The 15,728-nt window shown below is 44.6% G+C and overlaps 1 protein-coding gene across 1 annotated transcript in view; it reads left to right on the top strand.

The window, feature by feature from the left end:
* Positions 1-15,728, top strand: part of SHISA9 (shisa family member 9) — a 223,424-nt gene that overhangs the window by 163,125 nt on the left and 44,571 nt on the right. The gene's annotated exons all lie outside the window — the stretch shown is intronic.

Consider the following 15,728-nt stretch of genomic DNA (forward strand, 5'->3'; position numbering starts at 1 on the left):
TTCCCCAGAAGGAATGTGGCCCTTGGGCTGAAAAATACACTCCCCACCTGTGGCGTGTATAGATATATCAAAAAGGATTTCACTCTGCATGTTTTGTTTTGTTTACTTTCCTGAGATCATATGTCACGGTGGCCTGGAAGAGAAGGAAGTCTGAACCTGAAGCCATGCTTCAAATCAAAACATCTTATAAAAGCCAATCAGAGAAGTGAGGAATAATTACACTCTTTGTGCCGAAACTCTGTTCATGTTATCTTCGCCATGCATCTTTGGCTGAGAAAGGCATAAATGCGATGAACTGGTGTCAAGAACCTAGACTGATGGTCGCCATATAAATACTTAACAAGGCTATCTCATTATTCAAGTCATTTATTCCAATCAGGCCGTTTGTTATGATATAGCTATTTCTAACCAGCCTAAATCAAGCACGACGTGAGGTTTCGACTTCAGGCACCCGGACGAGTAAGAGCTGTAGGATTGTGAGCTCAGTTTTCCTTCGTAAACTGCTTTGCAATCTTCTCTGAGGAAAAGCGGCCACGGGAACTCCTAGTAAGGTTAGACTGGCTCCCTCCTTGTGGTCTTTCTGCCGGCAGGTGAAGGCTGTTTTGTTGCTGCAGGCTTTGGGGAGCTAGCAGCTTTTAAGAAAAGCGCCTTTTATAGTTCTCTGCTGTTTTTACTATCTATATTTTAATAGATTTGGATTTTCATTCCATTATAGTTAAATAACAATTTAACTATTACCTTTTATATGTTTTTAGCTTTCTGTGTTTTATTTGTGTTTGTTTTTATTTTTGGAAGCCTCCTTGAGTCCTGGTTCTTAGGAGCTGGGGGAAGCAGGGTATAATAATAGTAGCAGTAGTAGTAGTAGTAGTAGTAGTAGTAGTAGTAGTAGTAGTAGCTTAGTCGTTTAGTTGTGTCCGACTCTTCGTGACCCCATGGACCAGAGCATACCAGGCCCTCCTGTCTTCCACTGCCTCCCACAGTTTGGTCAAACTCATGCTGGTAGCTTCAAGAACACTGTCCAACCATCTCGTCCTCTGTCGTCCCCTTCTCCTTGTGCCCTCCATCTTTCCCAACATCAGGGTCTTTTCCAGGGAGTCTTCTCTTCTCATGAGGTGGCCAAAGTATCGGAGTCTCAGCTTCACGATCTGTCCTTCCAGTGAGCACTCAAGGCTGATTTCCTTCAGAATGGAGAGGTTTGATCTTCTTGCAGTCCAGGGGACTCTCAAGAGTCTCCTCCAGCACCATAATTCAAAAGCATCAATTCTTCGGCAATCAGCCTTCTTTATGGTCCAGCTCTCACTTCCATACATCACTAATGGGAAAGTAGTAGTAGTAGTAGTACGATATACAAAGGCCTGTTATGATTACATCATTTGATGATATTTTAGGTATAGTGAACTTACTGTCTGTAGGTGTATTCCTTATGTAGCTGGAATTGCAAGTTTGGGAAGAAATCTGCAAACAAACAAACACCCCTAGAAATATAGCCCGGGGCTGTATTTGACTAACTTTTACTCAGAACAAACCCACTGATTTGAATGGACCTCAGTTAGTCATGGTCATTAATTTCAGTGAATCTGCTCTGACTGAAAGCAAACTCCAGAGCAGCCTAATGGATGTTTGGAATGACTGGCAGTTGGAGAGGGATGGGACAGAAAGCCACAGGTAGAAGAATGTACAGTGGTGCCTCACAAGACAAAAAGAATCCGTTCTGTGATTCTCTTCGTCTAGCGGTTTTTTCGTCTTGCGAAGCAAGCCCATTGAAGGATTAGCGGATTAGTGCTATTAGCGGCTTTTAGTGGCTTATCTGCTGATCGGATCAGCTGATAAGCGGCTTAGCGGCTTAGAAAAAGCGGGGGGGAACCAGCAGGAACTCGCAAGACACTGTCGTCTTGCGAAGCAAGCCCATAGGAAATTCGTTCTGCAAAGCACCTCCAAAATGGAAAACTATTTCGTCTAGCGAGTTTTCCGTCTTGCGAGGCATTCGTCTTGCGGGGCACCACTGTAATGGAGTATCCTGGGAAAATGCACACTTGATTCACTGCCTGGAACTCTGAAGAGGAGCAATCCATGCTGCAACGTTTTGTTGCAGTGTCCCACTTGTTAAACAGGCTATTTCACAGGTGGGGAAGTGATCCATTTCACTCCCCCCCCCCACTTCATTCCAATTCAGTCGCTCACTGGGTAAGTTCTTCCTTTTGCTAATGCTGACAGCAAATTCCTCTCCCCTTCTTCCCAGTGCAGAAAGGTTTTGAAATAGATTTTAAACAGACAGATTTTCACAAAAGGAACGCGACTCAAATGAGCCTTCTTATGAAAGAAGTACACAAAGCCCTGTGGGACGGCTGACTATTCATGGGTAAAATGAATTCATGGCCACTGCCTCACAAAATAGGCTTTAAGAAATATTTAGCAAATTTATCAGTGGGCGCTGGCTGCTGTTGGGACTGGCAGAGTGGAAGGCAAGGAAGCCAACAGTAGGTGGCGCCGGAGCCAATGACAGGCAGAGCCAACCAAAGCTAGTTTTGCCCCCAATCTCATCCTATCTGCTTCTACAAGGGCGACACTGAGATGAAGGAAGAGGAAGTTCTAGTTACAGGTAGGTAGCCATGTTGGTCTGCCGTAGTCGAAACAAAATAAAAAAATCCCTTCCAGTAGCACCTTAAAGACCAACTAAGTTTGTTATTGGTATGAGCTTTCATGTGCATACTTCTTGGTATCTGAAGAAGTGCGCATGCACACGAAAGCTCATACCAATAACAAATTTAGTTGGTCTCTAAGGTGCTAAAAGGACCCCTGACCATTAGGTCCAGTCGTGGCCGACTGCTTGCGGTGCTCATCTGGCTTTATTGGCCGAGGGAGCCAGCGTACAGCTTCCGGGTCATGTGGCCAGCTTGACTAAGCCACTTCTGGCGAACCAGAGCAGCGCACAAAAACGCTGTTTACCTTCCCGCTGGAGCAGTACCTATTTATCTACTTGCACTTTGGTGTGCTTTCGAACTGCTAGGTTGGCAGGAGTCTAAACTGCTACTGGAATGAATTTTTTTTTATTATGTTTTGAAGCGGAAGTTGACACTGTCAGTGCCATCCTCTCGATTATTTACTGATGGTGAATAAGAAGGCAGGCATGTGGGAGCTGACTGAGATTGGTGTGGCTCTCATGGAGTAGCCTCTCCAGGTATTTATACCCAGGGCCGGATTTAGGTTTGATGAGACCCTAAGCTACTGAAGGTAATAGGGCCCTTTATATGCCCAGCTATCCTTTGTCGACAACAAATTGTCGCTGGTTTTTTTTTTTTGTTGAATATATGCTCTATGGTAATTTATGGACCTAATAGGTATCTAAAGCCATTTTAGTTGTTTTTTACCTTACATTTTGGAAATGTAATTTTTTCCCCTTTAATTTTTTTTTCGGGGGGGGCAAGAGAGTGGGGCCCTAAGCTATAGCTCGTTTAGCTTATACGTAAATCTGGCACTGTTTATACCCCTTCTCTGACTTCCAAGAGAGACAAAGTGTGTGAACTCTCCCCCTTTTAAATTGAGTTTGGCTCCATATCAACTTACAACAACAACAAGGCTTCATGCAGGAACAATCTATTATAGATACATGGCTACCAGCATGACAGCGTGACAGCGTTTTGTCATACAATTCCATTGGTCCATCTAGCTCAGTCTGATCGACAGCAGCGATCCAAGATCTCAGGTAGGAGCTGGTCTCTCAGCCCTACCTGTAGACGCTGGGGATTGACCTGCATTCAAGGGAGATGCTCTGCTTTTGAGCTACAGCCCCTTCCTTTCCATATGTAGCTGGACTACAAGTCCCATCATCCTGGACTGTTGGCCATGCTGGCTGGGAGTGATGGAAGTCCAATAACATTTTGGGAGCCAGAGGTTCCTCCTTCCTGGTCCGATGCAACAGGTCAATCGGTTTTGGGATGATGTTACACTGGGAGGCAAAGAAACTAACGGCAAATCACTAATAAAATTGGCTGCTTACCCTCACCTTGATTTCCATTCTCCTCCTCTGCACTTCCCTCCCCTCCCCCTGTGTGATTCATGCTGGGAAATGGGTTGCGATTTGACGGGAAACACAAAAGAAAGTTAAAGAAATATATAAATGGTTTAAAAAAAGTTATAGCCAGCTTCCTCCACCAGGCTCAAGGCAACTTTTGATTAGCAACAACAAACCAATCCGTTGTGATCCTCTTTATTTCTTGGTTGTACATAGTTCCTATTTTATATCTTTTTCATCTGCAAAATATACGATGCTGAGCTCAAAAGTGCTTGAGTTCTTTTCGATTAAGCTTTGCTTGCCAACAGCCTGATTCTGTGCCAGTTTTCTCAGAAGTCCCGGCAAGTTCCCTGCCCAAAGGACTGCCAGTCAATCAATCATTTCAAATCTCCCACTCATTAGCATTTTAAAGCATTCTTCTTTGGATTTATTGCGGATACTCTAGGCGTAGGTAGCCATCGTCTTGGCTATTTGACAATTGCTGCAGGGAAGAAGAGGAAGAAGAAGAAGAAGAAGAAGAAGAAGAAGAAAGAAGTAGTAGTAGTCTCTGTATTCCAGCATGATTATATGTCTGTTGCTGCTGCAGTTTATAACTGTAATGTTTGGGGATGAATAATCTTCCCATTGCAGTGCGTGCTTGCTATCTGTATCAATGTTGTGACATTTTAGACTCCATCTGTTCTGCATCTGATATTGAAACTCCAGCCTCCTTCAAAACAGCATCTTCAGCATTTTTAATCCACTGTATCCCTTTTGCAGACAAAGCAGAGGATCAACTCTATAGGAACAAGTAGAGCTTGTTTCATTATACAGAGGCAGGTTCCCGGCTAAATCAGTATCTGGTTCAACAATTGCTTTGGAGTATGGTTTCTATTCCTCTGTATGGCAAACTCCCATCACACTGGTAGCGCCCCAGATTAAAGTCCCACTTTACAGGATTTCATTTTATTCCCTTTCTTTAGTCAAATATTTGTAACCTGACTAGGGATGGATGAATTGGTCAATTTAATTTTCTCTCCGTTTCTCATTTTTCCAGGCTTCGGTTCTCCACATTTCCTCATCAGTTTGCAAATAATAATAATAATAATAATAATAATAATACACTCATGAAAATTCACCAGCACTTTAATACAAATTTATCCTCATATATGCACTCCTGCAATGCATTTCCCCCAGTATAATGCCTCTTTCTATTTTATTTTCACTTAAAAATGCAAAGTTTATGCATAGTTTGCCCTAGTATATTATTTATGTACGTGGCATATGTTGGAGAACTTCATTGCAAAATTCAAAGAAGTGCAAATTTCATAGGAGGGCTGTGGGTTTTTTCATTGTTCATCGTCTTGCAGCATATCTTCAGGAGAAGAAAAGGCTAAGGTGTAAACCAGGGGTCAGTAACCTTTTTCAGCCATGGACTGGTCCACTGTCCCTCAGACCATGTGGTGGGCTGGACTATATTTTGAAAAAAAAAATGAATGAATTCCTATGCCCCACAAATAACTCAGATGCATTTTAAATAAAAGCACACATTCTACTCATGTAAAAACAAGCTGATTCCCGGACTGCCCGCGGGCCAGATTGAGAAGGCGATTGGGCCGCATCCGGCCCCCAGGCCTTAGGTTGCCTACCCCTGGTGTAAACCCTACACAAATCTGGAGTGGAATCCCTAAGGCGATTGGATGGCACTTTGTACGCCTCCTTCTAGCAACTCCTGCAGCCAAGCTGGTGACAACCGTATTGCTCTACTTCCCTTTGGGCCACATCAGTGAGGCCAAGAGCAAGGACTTGTCATCTGGGCAGCCCAGGACCTCCATAAAGGAGTAAATGAAGACTTCTAAAGTTAAGCAATCTCTGCATAATAAGGTCAGGCAATAAAGATACAAAAGCATTATATTTATTTCAATTATATTCCACCTTTTCATCCAAAGAGTTCAAAGTGGCCTACATTGTTCTCTCCTCCTCACGTTCTTCTCACACCAACCCAGTGAGATAGGTTCGGTGGTGAGACAAAGACTGGCCCAAGGTCACCCAGTAAACGCCATAGCTGCATGAGGATTCAAACTCTGATCTCTGAGAAAATAGTCCAACACTCTAACCAGTACACCACATAGATACATAAATAATTTTATTTGTATGCTGCCTTTCCACAGTTATAGCCATGATCAAGGTGGTTACAACATGAGGGGAGAAAGCTCACAAACATAACAAAAGTAGTCATAAACAATAAATCAAAAAGTACATAACCAAATCAAAACCATTTCCACATAAATCATAACACCTAAAGGAAAGATACAAAAAAATAATATCAAGAACAACCACCCCCAACAAAAACCCCTAAACAGAACCCAAGAGTCTGTTCAGCAGCCTCAGCTTCTGCAGGTGGAGTCAGTCAGGGCCCCTCCTTCCCAGGCCAGGTGGGAAAAGGACTGCAAGGTAAGGTCTTCCAGGACTCACAGCCAAAATGGTCCACACTGGCTCTACCAACAGCAAAAATTAAGCATTTCCAAACTGGAAAATGGACCCCGTCTCCCAATAAAAACCCATCTTAATTGATAGTTCATCCAAATAGTCTCCAGGCATCCTGAACAGCAGGTCTTGCAGGCCTCATAAGTGAGATGGTCTCAGACCCCTTCAGTAGAAGCAGAAGCTTTCAGTGAGTCCCACACTCTCCAAGCCAAGTGGAAGTAGACCAGTGGAGCAGGTCTTGTAGGACTCATATCTACATCTCCCAGCATCCCTGTCCATGGGCCATGCGGACTGAGGCTGATGGCACTTTGAGTCCAACAACATCTTGAGAGCCCCGAGTACCCCATCCATTGTGTAGACTCTGTTTACTCAATGACAAGCTTTTCTTCCACAATGAATTGTAGCCACTAACATGACAGGTGTTTGGGACAATGGCCTCCTTTACATCTGAATGGCCTCATCCATGGGGATGGGGTGGGAGGAAGACATTACAAGAGTGTGTCTCTTTTTTAATAAAAAAAAAAAAGGGAAAGGAAACACAAATGGAATGTGAGCAACTAGCGCTTAAAGTTTCTTCTGCTTGATGCTATTCCTATAATTAGGTAACTAAATTTAGAGGATAATTGTGGCAGATTTCATGAGTGTCTCCTTGCACGCCGCCCAGACCAGAGAGTGTAATTCGTGCCCTGGAATTAATGCAGCCTGATGTGCCTCCTGACAAGACCCCAGCACCTGACCTCTGCATCCTTCCTTAGCAACCAGCAATCTGTCACTGGAAGGATCAGCCAAGTTCACTAGTGCAATTTTTAACAGGTCTAAACACCAGCAGCCTCCACCCCCAGGGAGATGCTTATCCTATTAAGAGAATCATTTTCCTAATTTATTCTTGGTTACTAAATTCCTAATTGTATAATTAGGCACTAGATTTTTGTTGTTGTTGTTTCACTATATGGGTAACTATAGCCTTTCTGCAGCTCGCTGCCTTTCCCCCTCCTTACAAAAGTCTTGACATAAAAAGTGAGGATATACCGAAGGAGGTGCCACTGCTATATTGGTCTCCTTGAAGGAAACAGAAGAAGAACCGGCTGGATCAAGCCAATGGCCTATCTAGTCCAGCATCCTGTTCCCATAGTGGCCAAACAGATGTCTGTGGAACACCTGCAAGCAGGACCTAAGCATTTCAGAACAACCCACTCCTGCAGTTTCCAGTGTCATGGTCCGGTTCACAGGCGAGCGAAGTCCTGGCAGGGGACATCAGGACCAGGGGCAAGATGGCTGGGTGGGAGCAGGAACGGAGGTCCAGAAACCAGGAAGCCAAGAATCCAAGGTTCAGAGAGCTGGGAGTCAAGAAGCCAAGGGTCTGAGGGTCAGGAAGCAAGGAGTCACAAAGTCAGGAGTCCGAGGATCAAGAAGCAAGAAGTCAAGAAGTCTAGGGTCCAATGATCAAGAAGCAGGGAGCCAAGAAGCCGAGGTTCAAGGATCAGGAAGCAAGAAGCCAAACACAGCAAGGCCGGAAGCGTGTTGCTGTGGCAAAGAGCCGAAAGGAAATGCTGACCTTATATCCCTTCCCAGCTCTTGCCGCCAGGTGCTGTGAGTTACCAATCGGCCTCACCTGTGAGGCTGTGCCTTGCCTCTTCAGAACAAACTTAGGAAGGCCCCAGTCCTGCAAAGTCCTATTGGTCACAGGGCCTGGCTCCTGCATGCACACCTGACATCCAGCAACTCAGGTGTGTGCTGCCTCCAACAGTGAAGGGAGTGGGAGAAAGATAGGAGGCCTGATCCTATGATCCTCTGTATCTCATGAAACCTACTCAGATGTAAGTCATACTGAGTTCAATCTGGCTCGCTCCCAAGGAAATATTCATATGATTTCAGCTGGTCTCAAAGGAGTATCTTCCAGGAAAGTGTCATATGTATCGTTTTTGCCTAGGGCTGGGATGGAAAACCAGTGGTCCTTCAGATGCCTTCCAGCTTCCATTTTCTCAGGTATTGTTTCAAGTGCATCCTACTAGGACTATCAAAAGTTCTCAAAGCATCCATTCTTCAGACATATCCTGTTAGGAGAGAAGTGCATTTGAAAACTAATTTAGTTTTCTCTAATTGAGCCAGTGTGGTGTACTGCCTTCAGCTATGGAGCTTGTAGACATTTAGAGCCTTCTCCTCTGTGAAAGAGCAAGTGAATGATTACTGGAAGGAAAAGGATGTCCCCCTGAAGGCATCTTGCCCAAGCCCCTAATACTAGACATAGAAACATCACGACTAGTCATCACTCACAGCCTTATTCCTCATGGATCTGTCTAATTCCCTTATAAGAAGAATGCCCAGAGGAGGGTGATCAGGAGACTGTGTCTGAAACCCAAGTCCTGTGAGGATGATTGGAAGAGCTGGATATGTTTGGCCTAGTGATGATTAAAGGGAGATACAAGAGTCATTTTAAAACACACAAAGGGCTGTGACACAGAAGAAGAAGCACAGTTGTTTGTGGTTGCTCCAGAGGGCAAGATGAGAACAAATGGGTGGAAATTGCAGCAGAGAATTTGGGAGATCTTCAAGCTCTAAGAACTGTTGAACAGAGGAGTAACTTCTGGAGATGGTGGACTGTCCTTTGTTGCAAATATTTTAGCATGGTCATCTCTCAAGGGTGCTGGAGTTTCAAGATTTCTGCACTGAACAGTGGTTAGTCTAGATCAGGGTTTCCCAAACTTTGGTCTCTAGCTGTTTTTGGACTACAATTCCCATCATCCCTGACCAGTGGTGCTGCTAGCTGGGAATGATGAGTTGTAGTCAGGGCGGGGTTTAGGTTTGATGAGGCCCTAAGCTACAGAAGGTAATGGGGCCCTTTATATGTCCAGTTGTCCTTTGTCAACAACAAATTGTCACTATTTTTGGGTTGAAAATATGCTATATGGTAATTTATGGACCTAACATGTATCTAAAGCCATTTGCACATAACAAATATTTATTTTATATTTTGGAAATGTACATCCAGGTTGTTCTTTTCCTTTAAATTTTTTTGGGGGCCCCCAAGAGAGTGGGGCCCTAAGCTACAGCTTGTTTAGCTTATACGTAAATCTGGCACTGGTTGTAGTCCAACAACAGCTAGATATCTAAGTTTGAGAAACCTTGGTCTATATAAGCCCTGCTGTCCCTTCCAGCTACATAATTCTGTTTGTGCTTTTTCTTTTTTCCCACAAAAGGACTCATAAACTCCTTGATGCCGCTGAGTTTGTGTGTTCAAGTTTGTTGTTTTATCTTTGGAGTTCTGTTGCTTTCACTGACGCACCTTCCGATCCCATCCTCGGATTTAGCTTGCTATAGAAATAGACTGTACACTCCCTTTCTCCATATAGCACAGTGCAGCTCAAGTTGAGGAAGATGCTAGGAAGGTGGCAGCAAAAGAATAGAACCATGCCTTTCTGGGAAGGATGTTTTAAATTTGCTTCCTGGCTGTCCTCAGGCATGAAGAGCAGGGTTTTTTCTTAAGTAATTTTCTTCCTCACCACCCACTCCAAATGCTTACACTCACTGTTAGCCTTCATCAACACAATGCCCTCCAGAAGGTTTGGACTACAACTCCCATCAGCCTCAGCCAACATGGCAAATGGCTTTCTATCTATCTATCTATCTATCTATCTATCTATCTATCTATCTATCTACTGTATTTCCTGGTGTATAAGACTACTTTTTAACCCAGGAAAATCTTCTCAAAAGTCGGGGGTCATCTTATATGCCGGCTACAGCAGCAGCTCCTGCAGCAACTCCCCACCAAAGGATAAAATGACAGCAAATTAAATCAGAGGACACCAAGCTCTCTAGATAAAGCAGAAATACACTTGAAAATTGGCCCCAGAAGCCCCCGGCCACTGGGAAGTGGGGTGGATTTCCGAGCCGGACTGGAGACTGGTTTTTTTATTTTTATTTGGTGTGCATTGGAAGAGGGGTAGTCTTATACGACGAGTATACCCCAAACTCTTTATTTTAACTGGAAAAGTTGGGGGCTCGTCTTATACGCCCAGTCATCTTATACGCTGGAAAATACGGTATTTATAATTTAGTTATTACCACATTGATATCCCACCTTTCCTCTATGGAGCTATTCCTGCTTCCCAGTTTATCTTTACAATGGCCCTGTTGGGTAGGTTAGTCACCCAAGGAGTTTCACTACCTAGAGGAGATTTGAACCCCAGTCTGCCAGGTCCCAGTCCATTGGGCTCACTACTATATCATACTGACTTATGGGAGTTGTAGTCCAAAACATCTGGAGGGCACAAGGTTGTTGAAGATTGGACTGGTATTTATTGGGTTCTTACTTCTTTCTTCCATAGTAAGAGGAAAGGTGCAGTTCTAATCTCCAGCCTTGCTGAAGTCAGTAAGACTTAAAATATCTCAGCAGAAATGTATAGGATGGCTCTGTCAACCGCACATCCTCATTTATTCATGTTGGATTCTCTGATGGGAAAAGGTCAAGGATAAATTCTGTCTTAAGAGACAACGATAACCTCTTGCACTTTTGGCTGACCTTCAGGGCACAGATAAGGAGCAGCACGGCTGTATCTTTCTAAAATGGAATTGCCCCCCAGTGGTACTTTAAAGGCATTTTAAAAGAATACTGACTAATCTTCCCTCCAAGTGTTTTGTTGTTTGATTCCACTGGTGGAAAAGAGCAAGAAGGCTATCATGAATCTTAGTTAGAGTAAACTTAATGCGTCAAATCCCTTTGCAGAAATGTCTTTTCTTTTTTTATGATGTCTGGAACTGTCTTCAAAAATGAGACAAGTTGCTGTGTGTGTGTGTGTTGGGAAGTGGGGGGTGGTGGAATACAGCAATCTAGCTTTACTAGAGCAATATAGGCTCAGAAAGGAAGGACTAAGTCTGATTAATATCAGAATATCCACTCCCCAGCCAATTTACAATGAAGGCTGTCATCCTGTTAAAGTAGATCATGGTTGATTAATCATATGATGGTGAGAGTGAAGTCCTGTGCATATTTACACTGAAGTCTTACTGTATTCTAGGACGGAGGAACCTCAGGCTTTTGGGTGGGGTGGGGGTCTAATGTAGCCCTCCAAATTGCTATGTCTGACCCATGAGACTTTCCCTAGACCATAGCCCTTCTCAAGCCACATCCCCATTCCCCAGGCCACACCCCTCACTGACTCTGCTTTACACCCTCCTTGAATATTCATGCCTCGCTGAAAAGGGACATTGAACTCTGATAATGACCGCTCCCCACATTAAATAGGGGGCACCCTTTGCGTGGTCGCACACAGCCCCCTGGACCCTATGCGGCACCATTAGCACAGGCTTGGCTTCGCCTTCCCCAGGTGGGATACCTGGAGGTCTCCGCCCACCTCAGCCTGTTGCCCAATCCCGCCTGGGGAGGCGTTGCCAAGGTGATCAGGCCAGGTAGGGGGAGGGACCATCTGCCTACACAATAGGGGGAGGATCTTACCTGGGAATCGTTGGCTCCAGAGCTTCTCCCACCCTCAGTTAAGACTTCTTCTGCAGGTTAACCTTTTCTCCAACGTGGGTGCTGCTACGTCAAGGTTGCTGTTGAAGGGCCGGAAAGGAATTCTCCTGCATTGGCAGGTTTGCCTTTCCCATAGCAAAACGTCACAATTTTGGCGGTATCAGGCCTTGGGTGGAATCTTTTAGTCTATCTTCCCTAAATGGGGGAGGGCATGTAGTGGTGACCCATGCCCCCTCCTCTTCGTGGTGGCGATACCAGGGTTCCCCGTTAAAGGGGTTGTTTGAGGGGAGGCATTGGCCATATGCCTAGAGGTTGTCATTGCTCTCCCCTGAGGCGGCAGTGTAACAGGGGCGGGCTCTCTCTGCTTGAATATATGTTCTCCAGAGCCAGCCCAATCCCCACATACACTGGATAACCCTGATGTTCCCCAGATCCCTGGTGGGGGACTGGGAGGGATAAACGCCCAATGCTTGAGCCAAGGTCTACCCACATCTGAAACATAATAAAGTTGTGGCCAATTTTAATCCCATAGCACGTTGTCTTAAGTCATTATTCCACATGGGGGCCACCCAGGGTTTGGGGAACTCCACCTGTCCACGCAATGGCTCTTGCTTGTCTGGAGGGAGGATATTTATTTTATGCTCTTTCTTTGGGTTTCTTTCTCTAACGATGCCACACACACACACACACACACACACACACACGTGTGTTGTGCTTATAGCTAACAATCTACCAAAGAAAAAGCAGCTGCACAGGCAAAAGAACAAAATGTCAAAATGGAATTTCAACCAGTGTGTCAGTCTTCTGATATATATCACACCCTGTTGTTTAATTGTAACATATATACTTATTTTCTTAAAGTTCAATACAGGATTTCAGGCAAAGGGCATTCCTAGCTCTACCTGAAGATTAAACCTAGGACTTTTTGCATGCAAAACAAATGTCTACCATCTACAGGTGAGCATTAAAAAAAAAAAAATCCCCAAGAAAATTCATCAGCATTTGGGTGCAAACTTCAAATACACACATATATTTATATGCACATTTGCCCAGGGTACTTCCCCCCCCCCCACAAAAAAAATATATTTTCTCTAGTATTTATATTTTCTGTAATATAATGCATTTTTAAATATTATTTTCACTAACATGCATTTTTATGCACACTCTTCCTTGGTGTATACATTTCCATACACATTCCTTGGCTGGGGAAATGCAGTGCAAAATTCAAAAACGTGTGAATTCCAGAAAGTTCCAATTAGATAGGTTTACCTTTAAATGCAAACTGGAAAAAATTCTCCTTCATCCGTACTTGAAGGCATATATCTCCAATATTGCGAATTGTGGGTATATTTGTTGTGCTAAGAGCATCCAAAGTCAGGGACGCTTAGAGGACAGAACTAGAGGCTTCGGGAAGAGAACTGGTCTCATGTGATGCAAAGGTAGGGCAGAAATGCACCCTTAAAAAAATAATAATACAGTCCTCTGGATAATTTGCCCTGCTTCAGGTGTCAGTCTTCATTTCCATCTCCCCAAATGCACATCAGTCTTTCCACCCCTCTGGCACAGCTCATGCACGTCTCCCCCACCCGCAACACAGTGGTGGAGCCAGGATCTGGGCGCCTCTGGGTCCCTGTTGCATTTCATCTTAGTAACTTTAATCTCATTCTCAACATCACTGGAATCACACTGCTTTTTATTCAAAGGAAAAGGGAGCTTCCAAAACTTCTCATCAAATCCTGCTTGGAGGGACTGATGTCCTCCACAGGATAAATTTAAATATTTAAATACCTTCGTGCCCAACTGCAGCCTTACTCACACAGAGAAACTTTACAGTTAGCCACCGCCACCCACATATTCTAACATTGTTTAACAGGGGCGCCATCTTGGCAGATGCCCAGGGGCGCCCCCATTTAGCAAAAAGACCAGGAGGGCCCCCGAGTGCAGCAAGGCGGGGTCCCCACACTGGGGCAAGAGTGAAATAAACACATTATTCCTTGATCTCTTGCACTGCTCGCAACCTTGATTTCTTGTCCCGAGTCTGCTCTTTTAATCACTGTGTTTTAATAGGATTCCTTTATTGCATACTTTAATTAAGGTCTTTTTTGAATGATGGTGGGAGCAAATTCCAGAGTTTAGCTATACGCTGTATGAAGAAGCACTTTCACAATCTAAAGAGCTGGAGGCATAAGGCTATTAAGTCCAGAGTCTGAAATTACCTAACTGCCTGCCTTTCCTAAGAAGGGTTTTAATGGATGAGGCAGCTCTTTAGACTTTCCTGTACCTTTCTTAACTTTTTGTACATTTGAATGTTCCCAGGACACAGGCAACTGTGCCTTAGATCTGTGATCTAAGACTGGCTGACCTGTGGCCAGGATTCATAGCAGGTAGACCCTGATCCAATGGGCCAGGGGGAGATGACCTGATGAAAAATTGGGAGGTGTCTCTCAGACCGCAAACTGGGGTTAGTGCTACGGACCTACACTGAAGGGTTGCTGCAAGACTTATAACAATATACAGTGGACACTCGGGTTGTGAACATGATCCGTGCGGGATGCACATTTGCAACCTGCAGCGTTCACAACTCGCAGTGTTCGCAACCCACAGCTGTGCATCTGTGCACGCACGGGTTGCAATTCAGTGCTTCTGCGCATAGTGCGATTTAGAGCTCCTGTGCATGCGCTGAAACCTGGAAGTAACGCGTACCGGTACTTCCGGGTTTCGGCGGTCTGTAACCTGAAAAAACGCAGCCTGAAGCATCTGTAACCCGAGGTATGACTGTATACTGTAAGTGAAACATCTTGAATATTTGAAGATCTATTCCTATATACACTTACCTGGGAGTAACCCCACTGAGATTACGTTTGAGCAAACATGTACAGGATTGCACTGTGAAAGTGCTGTAGACATGCTATGCGGAAGCGATCTTGGGATACCCAATGCTGAAAGTGGATGCCTTAAAATATGCCGGTCTAATGAAAGGATGTCAGTGTTCAGATGGTATTTAGCAACAGCAAGATTTAACAGGATGGTTTGGGTCAGCCAGTTATTAATGCTGGAAATCTGTAGGCATCTTAAATGTGTTGTTTAGATTGTAGGCCATGCCCTCAATTTAAATCCTTTGCTTATCTTATTCAATGTGGCAGAGCACAGTTTACCAAAAAAATAATAATGAAGCGACAGGCTCTTAGTTCCTCACTTGCCGCACTCTGGGACAAATCATACAGAAATAATGTTTCTTTGTATGAGAACCTTAGAAGAGCCCGGCTGGATCAGGCCAAAGATACATCTAATCCAGCATCTTGTTCTCACAGTGGCCAATTAGATTCTTCCATGTAGTCCACAAGCATGAGTCTGATAGACCTCAGTCTTTTGCAGGAAAATGCCTCCAGGCCTGGACTAGCAGGCATTGCTCTCCAGGAATTTGGAGAATTCAAAAAGAAACCCAAGTCCAACAGACTCCCTGCAGGCTCAGCCTTGAGCCAGGGGGAGAAGAAGGCCTATCGGAGGCAGAATGGGGATTGTATTAGCTGTGGTCCTCCCCGACACAGAGACACACAGAGACAAGATTGTATGTCTGCGTGCAGGCTAAAGGGGGAGGGAGCACACGGGTGAGAAGAATGCCTTACTATACCCCCTTGGGCAGCTCTGGCATGGATGTGGTGGCGTGTGGAGGTGGCCATGGAGGCAGCAGGTGGTAGCAGGGGGGCGGAGGCCAGGCACCAAGGCCATGGACACGCGGCCCCCTGGAGATGGCAGAAGTACAGTCAGTTTACTCAGGTT

The sequence above is a fragment of the Podarcis liolepis genome, assembly GCF_965112155.1.
Source record: "Podarcis liolepis genome assembly, chromosome: 14".
Classification (NCBI taxonomy): Eukaryota; Metazoa; Chordata; class Lepidosauria; order Squamata; family Lacertidae; genus Podarcis; species Podarcis liolepis.